This window comes from Myotis davidii, unplaced genomic scaffold (assembly GCF_000327345.1).
Source record: "Myotis davidii unplaced genomic scaffold, ASM32734v1 scaffold929, whole genome shotgun sequence".
NCBI lineage: Eukaryota > Metazoa > Chordata > Mammalia > Chiroptera > Vespertilionidae > Myotis > Myotis davidii.
The window spans coordinates 253,327-261,014 of NW_006300205.1; the positions used below are offsets into that span (position 1 = coordinate 253,327).

At 35.2% G+C, this 7,688-nt stretch overlaps 1 protein-coding gene across 1 annotated transcript in view; it reads right to left on the minus strand.

Moving 5' to 3' along the window:
* Positions 1 to 4,985, minus strand: part of LOC102767933 (protein unc-13 homolog C-like) — a 175,548-nt gene extending 170,563 nt beyond the window's left edge. Inside the window, exons 1-2 of the mRNA XM_006776608.1 lie at positions 4,967 to 4,985; positions 4,321 to 4,385 (exon numbers count right to left, since the gene is read on the minus strand). The gene's annotated coding sequence lies outside the window, so the exon portion shown is untranslated. The remainder of the gene's footprint in view (positions 1 to 4,320; positions 4,386 to 4,966) is intronic.
* Between the last annotated feature and the right edge of the window lie 2,703 nt (positions 4,986 to 7,688).

Genomic DNA, 7,688 nt, shown 5'->3' on the forward strand with positions numbered 1-7,688 from the left:
TCACTTATATGTGGAATTTAGTAGACAAAATAAAAACAGAGGCATAAATACATGGAACAGACTGACAGCTGTCAGAATGGGGGAGTCTGGGGAGTTGCATGCAAAAAGGTAAAGGAAACAATGCTCAGAGCTGGGGGGAGGCCTGCGCCCGGGATCAAGCCCGCAACCTGGGCATGTGTCCTTGGCTGGAATCAAACCCGGGACCCTTCAGTCTGTAGGCCAACGCTCTATCCATGAGCCAAACCAGCAAGGGCAAAACCTGTATGATTTTGTGAACCAATGGTACCCCAATAAAATAAACAAACAAACAAACAAACAAACAAATAATTGAAAGCAGCTTAACTCACACCCAAAGTTAATGTTACTAAGTCCTTGCTGGGTTGGGGGAGGGATTATCTAGGCATTTTTTCCATATTAGCTCTAACTCTAATTGATAAGGAAACCACTTTGCTTTTGATCATGAATCCTCTGTTTTCTTTGTTGGAGAAACTTTTTAGATATAGATATTTCAATTGTATTTATCTGAAATTGAAGTCAAAACAGAACCTTCTCTTTTTCTATTTGGCACTCTCAGTGTCCTGCCCTTAATCAGTATTTCTTTATTCTTCTCTATCTCTGATTTCTCTTACTACTCTCAACATCACCTTTTGCTTGACAAGGTTGACTCATCCTGGCAATGCATTGGAAAACTATCACCAGATTCCTGGAATTAAGGAAAGCAGCTATAGCCTAGTTCAGAACCATGGACAGAAGCCAAACCTTCCTTTATACAGGCTCAAGGAACTTAGTTCTATGAGAACTATCCTCCAGAGACCTTAGGTGACTAGAGAAGAAAGGGAACAAAGGTCAACATCTCCTCTTTCACACTGTCTTTCTTTCCCCTTATTCCACCACTGCTTTATAAACTCTTCCCAATTCTGGTACAGACAAAGCTAGTACCTTGAGACTACAAAGCAAAAAATACATAAAATGACCTTGAAACCATATTCATCATACAACCAATAAAACTGTTATTACAAATGACCAGGGAAGGGTGAACTTATGTCATATGGATAAGGTGTATCATTTTTATTAATAAAGTGGTTCATATTTGGAGAAGGCACTTGTCTGACTTCATTTACTATTAGTTATTAAAGTAATTTCATCAAACTGACTTATCAAATTCTGGGTAGCCATGAGCACGCATCACTCAAACATCCCTCAGAGAAAATCTCCTCAGAGAAGTGTAGCTGGATGACAGCCTTCACCTACAGAATACACTGCAGCATTAACCCAAGGCCACATTCCTCAAGCTGCTCCCAACAATGATTGAGCACATGGAAGTAATAGAAATGTGGGACTTCTGCTCTATGTGGGATGCCTCTAACATGCAATCTTCTTCTAGGACTCCTCATAGATTTGACTGGCACTTTCTTGTAGCCTCATTTAAAACTTTTCATGCCCAGTCCTTCCTTCTCTCTCCCCTTTTTCCTCTCCCAGATGTCAGACCCATGTCATGGTCCAAAGGCTCTTCTTGCCTGCTCTTGCTGTCTCTCTACGTCATCTCTGGGATGTTTCCTCCAAAAAGGCTCTTGTACCTCTCTAGCGCCATTATGGTGTGTGCTTCTAGTATGCCCTTCAGCTTACATATTTAACAAAAGTTACCAAGCTTCTCTAAAACTACTAGTGGATGTAAAATGTTAAATTGAATAATTTCACTGAAACATGCATCCATCCAGTCTTCTCTCTCTTTCAGTTTCCTGTTTATCTTTTCTCTCTACATCTCCCAATTCCTTTTCTAGAACCTGTCTAAATTTACTGTGATACATGGGCAAAGTTTGGCAGAATAAATTTTGGCATGCTTTTTTCCCCCCAGCAACATTTATAAGAAATATATGAAGAGATCAGCAGAAACCAGAAAACAGCATGGTTAGCTTCATTATCCTATTTCAATGAGTATAGACTATTCTTTCATTGACACTTGAGAAAGGGGAGGGAATGATGACCGTGGATTGGTTCTGAACTGATCAGGAATGTTGAAGGTAAAAGAGTGAACTATAAAATAGTATTGTCAAGAAGAAGCAATGACACCCTATTTTGAAAGTTTGCTCCAGTCTTAGTATCCCAGGACTGTAGACATTATAATATTTAGAAGAATTGTAATAATATTTCATCTTATTAAAAATAATTTTTAATAAAGAATCAAATCTTTCTGAAAGAGGTTGTGATTGAAGGCTTTACTTAAGGGGAGGGTATCGTCAAGATTCTTTAAGGGGAAATGCAGATTCAGATAATGACAAATTGTCCTAATGGCCCCCTCCCCATAGCATCAGAATTTTAAACTCCCTTAGAAAGTCCTTAAAATGAACAGTCTCTGAAGAAAACCATGTGGAAAGGATCTTTTCAAAATGCAGAGATGACCTATTTTAGCTAGGCATTTACACAGCTTGCACTTAACAAAAACATGAATCTAGACTAACTCTGTTGCTCTGACAATAATAAAGTCCATATTCAGACACGAGTTAGGAAAGCAAGTTGTTATGAAATGAAGGGTGCCATTGGCAAGGAGGAGTTGCAGGAACTATAAGACCAGAAACTCTATTATCCTCCAAGATCTTGACATACAACATTTTTTTTCATAAGTAAATTGAAATTCAACTTAATTATTTTCTATGGTAATCTGTCATTCATTTTGTCAAGTTATCATGTCTGGTAAACTTGGAGAGACAGTTTGTGTGAGATAGGGACAAGGGAGTAATCCATTTTTCACTTGACTTTTCTATAGATACTTTATGATAAGCTTTTATGTAAGCTGGTTTTCTTAAATTTAAATCGTTGTGATATTACAGTAAGACTGTGAGTAAATTCTTCACCTATATAAAGACATAGAAAGGTTTAAGACATAATAACACCTTAATTACTCTTACTTGAAAAAAAATGGTATATGTTATTTTCCAGGAGCTTTAAACTTAAAATTTTATATGTTCATTTAGGTGGATGTACTTAACAGAATATTCATTTTAGAAGAATAAAAGTATTATAAATATAACTGAAAGTATTTATTTGCCTAAAAACTCCCTAAAATATGCATCTAAATCTTGTTTGTATTTATATTGAATACAAATGTGTTCAAATGTCAACTCTAATAAAGCAACTAATCTGCCTGCCTATACTATGAATAAGCTTTAGTCCACCCATAACAAATTAACAATTTGTTATACGTTTGCTGCAGTATCATTTACAATAATACCACCTATAAATATCCTTAAAAATCAATAGGAAAATGAACAAATAAATATTACATAAATATTTTAAAATATTTGCATCACTTAGAAACAAGGAAGTGAAAAGTTTCCCAAGACATGCTGTTAGATGGAAAAAATAAAAGGAAAGGGAAAAGGAAACCATGAGTTGCAGATACAATATAGCACAGTAAGACTCTGGAACTAGACTAACAGGGTTTGAATATTGATTTTGTCACTTCCTGGCCGTATGAAGGGGATGTTTGTTTTTTAAAAACTATTTTATACATAGGTGCTCTCATTTGTAAAATGGAAGTCAAAATAACACTTACCTCATAGGGCCGTTGTAAGTATCAAATAAGTCATTATACATAACACAATTGTAAAAGTACCTGGTACAAAGTCAACACTAAACTAGTGCTTGTTTATTTATACACAAAATAGCCTAATTTATGCTAAATATATAACGATACACAATATAAAACAATTTTCTTTGAGCTTCGATATGTATGCAAGCACACAGAAAAGGTCTGAGAACATCAATGTCAAACTGATACCAATATATAATTATGAGCATTCAAGGCAATCTTTTATTTTGTTTGCGTATTTTACATATAGAATATAATTCATACGTTATTTTGTGATTAAATTTTAAATACTTTTGATCCATCCATTAAATACCACTATAAAAATGTTAGTGGGGATTACATTCATTAACACATTGACATAGAAAACTGTTTACACACACATCACTAAGTACAAACAAGCAGATCAAAGTTAGAATTAACTGTATGAATATGAACACATTTAGTAAAATTATGTGTTTGTATTTGTGTATGGAATGTTAATGTTAATACCTAATCTGGTTAGGTGATTTTGATATAGAGTCTTTGTATATAGATACACATATACATAATTATACATATATATTTTTTTAAAAAACACTCTAAGAGCTACTTTATTGTGAAAAAAGAAACCAGCAGAGAGGCTATCTAATTATACCACATGTAACATCCTGCATTCAAAATACATGTGTTGAGAGCACAGCCAAGTACTACTGATGAAAGGAATACTTTAGAAAGGTTACGAATGTACTTACCCACCAAACGCCTGGAGCGCAGAGAATTTGGAAGCATCCAAATCATTGCCACTTACTATTCGAGCCTTAAATAAAACATGAGGAAGAAAAAGAAAGAAAAGAAAACAGACTTTTAGCATACAGTAACTGCATAGAGGGGAATTTGGGACATGGGTCAACTGCACTAGACACATAACACCTGGTATGACAAATGCTAAGCAGGGTCAGCTCCAAGTCAAAGCTACATGTTTTTGTGAGCGGAGGTTTTGAAATGAGCCGTCAGCATTTAAACAAAGGCACTGGCAGAGTCCAGGAAAGTAAATCATTACAAATACTGTTCGCCCTTAAAACTCAGTATATGCAGTGAAGATCATGAGTCAGTCCAGGAGATTATGATTAGCCAGACTTAAGAACAGGTGCTGAGTTTGACCGTAGCAGACCCCTAGGTTGGCAAGTGTAAGCTAAAGAAGCGCAGCTGGCAAGGTGTAACCTCTTCATAAATGCAACATATCGGGGGCACAATTACAGGACAACCAAAGGATGGAAAGCTGTGAAAACATGCACATTTCACAACTAACACAGAGGAACCAAAACAGGTCTATGTCACAAACAAACATGTACAAAAGACAAGATCCCTCAGCAGGGAAGAAAATGCATGATTTAAAACCTTTTCATCCACAGAACTGCTATCTGAAAGAGAATCAGGAAGAGAAGGGATAAATGTTAGATGGAGTACTTTTCAAGAAATCACTTAAGCATGCACATGAACAAAGTGTTACTATGTTACATTATTTCAAATCATAAATGAACAGAATCTCAAGGTTGAACTCCAAGGGGAGATGGCTAGTAGGTCCTCATAACTTCAAAGAGTTGAAAAATGTGCCAGAATGCTTGAAAAGTATCACAGGGTGATCACGGGATTTAATGAAAAACAACGTGTCATACAAAGTAAAGAACACAGTTGAAGAGTCAGAAGTCCTAGGCTCCAGCTGAGGTTCTGCCACTTACTAAGCACACTGGGCACACCACCAAATTCTCTGGAGTCTATGCCTAACTTTCAAAAGGCCCCTGATACGATTCCTATTTGCTTCCAAACTTTGCTGAGAGGGTCAATGAGATCCATATATTCAAAAGTAAACCTCGGACGACTAGATTAGTTGAGGATATTTTACTAAGGGGTTATTTATTTATGGATTCTCATATCAGAGAACCTAAGAGCTACAAGAGTAATTAAATACATGCCATTTTGTAAATAAGAAAACTGATGCCAGAAGGGGGTAAGTGATTTGATTAAGATCAAAGGCTAGTAACGGGCAGAAGTGGGACAAATCCAAGGCCCCTGACCCCCCATATGCTGCCCTTTAGGTCCAAGGTTTCAGGTGTGTTGAACAGAACAGAGAGGGTTGGCTGGTCCACACTTCTCCAGTGAAATTTTAGATAAACCACAAGGTCAACATTTTTTAATTTCAACAGTTCAAGGGCCCAAGTAGAGAACTATATACTAATAATATTTTGTTTTTTTAGAACTCAAGTCTAAATCTTCCCAGCTCATCATGGCATGATCCAATTCCACCTTACAGAGTATTATTGCTCCTAAACTTATTAATTCAGCTTCACTTATTACCATAAAGCTGAAACTACTTCTCTATGAATACAAGTTGGCAGAAAGATGGAGCCAGAGTGACCTTGGGTACGTGTAGTCCAAACCCCTCATTTTTCTAGATGAATGACAGAGAGATAAAGATTTATCCAAGTTCACAGAGTTCAGTGATGACTTTTATTGATGAAAATCTGAAATCTATTTGTTTTCTTGAATCATTAAGTATAGAATAATTACTATAGCTAAATAATTTTGTTCAACTTTTAGAGATTTTACAATATTTCAGGGTTATATCCTTGAAGACAAAACAACGTAAGCACAACATAAAGTAATACTAGACCACTCTTATTTATGGCCATAAATGTTTTAAAATACTAAATAAAATATAAAAAATAAAATTCATCACTATTTCTGAAAAAGAATTATCATATCATATAGATTTTACTTCAAGCATGACAAAACCATGGAATAACTAGTTTACATTAGGGCATATCAACTGGTCAGAAAATATATATCTGCATTTCAGTAGATCCCAAAAAGTCATTTGATAAAATTTCACAACCTTGTGATTTTTAAAAAATATAAATTGGAATGAATTTTTCTTAAGTTTAATATGTTTTTTAAAAATAAAAGTTATTAGAGTCATCAACTTCGTGTGAAATATTAGGGCATTCCTATTATTATTAAAAACAAAACAAAAATACCTACTATCATTAATTTAACAGATTTTTGGAAATTCTGACCAACATATTAAAACATGAAATAGAAAAAAAAACAATATAAGTATTAAAAGACAGGGTGCAATGTTGTTGTTATTTTCAGGAATTACAATTTTAAACCCAGAAAACAAACAAACAAAACCCTGATCAGCTATTAGGGTTATTAAAATAGTTATAAAAGTGAATATATATAACCAGTTCATAAACATAATAAAACAATAATAGTATGTTATTTCACACATACATTATCAGCAACTAGCTTGAAAAAACAATGACAGGAGATATGATTTCAAATATTCAATAGTTGACATCTCCCACTGAAAACTGATTTCTATTCCAATAACTGGTTTTTATATCAACCATCTCACTAAAATAAGGATAATCCAAATAAAGTCATCAATTATTTTTCAGCATCTGATTCTAATCATACATTCCAGTTCTTTCATTCAATGATTAATTCAATGTTTTATTCATTCACTGAACACATTTTTATTATCAACCAACCCTTTTTGTTCATTTCCACTCTTTTTTTGTCTACCTGTGATATTTCCCCCTTGAAACCTTTCTAAAATACAGGCATGATCACATATCTTCCCTTTTTAAAACCCATCAATGTTATCCAATGCCCACATGAGAGAAAATCAGATTTGTGTATACTGCTGGCTGATGGCTGGTCAGACCTCATTCACAACCTACCTATACTTTTGTCCCAGTTAAATTCTTGCCCTTTCATGTTTATGCCATGCTCTTTGATACCTGTGTGCCTTCGTATTTTCAGTTTCCTTTCCTAAAACAGATGCTCTTCCTTTTCAGCTAGCTAATTGCCAGTCTGCCTCCAAAACGTAATTAAAGCATAACCCCTCTGTACACTGTGCATTCTTCCTCTTGGTTAATTCTTACCCTTTGCCGGTTTCTTATCTGCAATCCTCCTAGATACAAGCTCCTCGATTATATTAATGATCTTTTCTTAACTTCTACTACATTTCTGAAATATAGATTGAAGGGCGTACGGGAGGAGGCGTCTGGCCGCTGGGCTCTGGGATCCCTCCGCGCCCGCCGGCTCCGAGTGC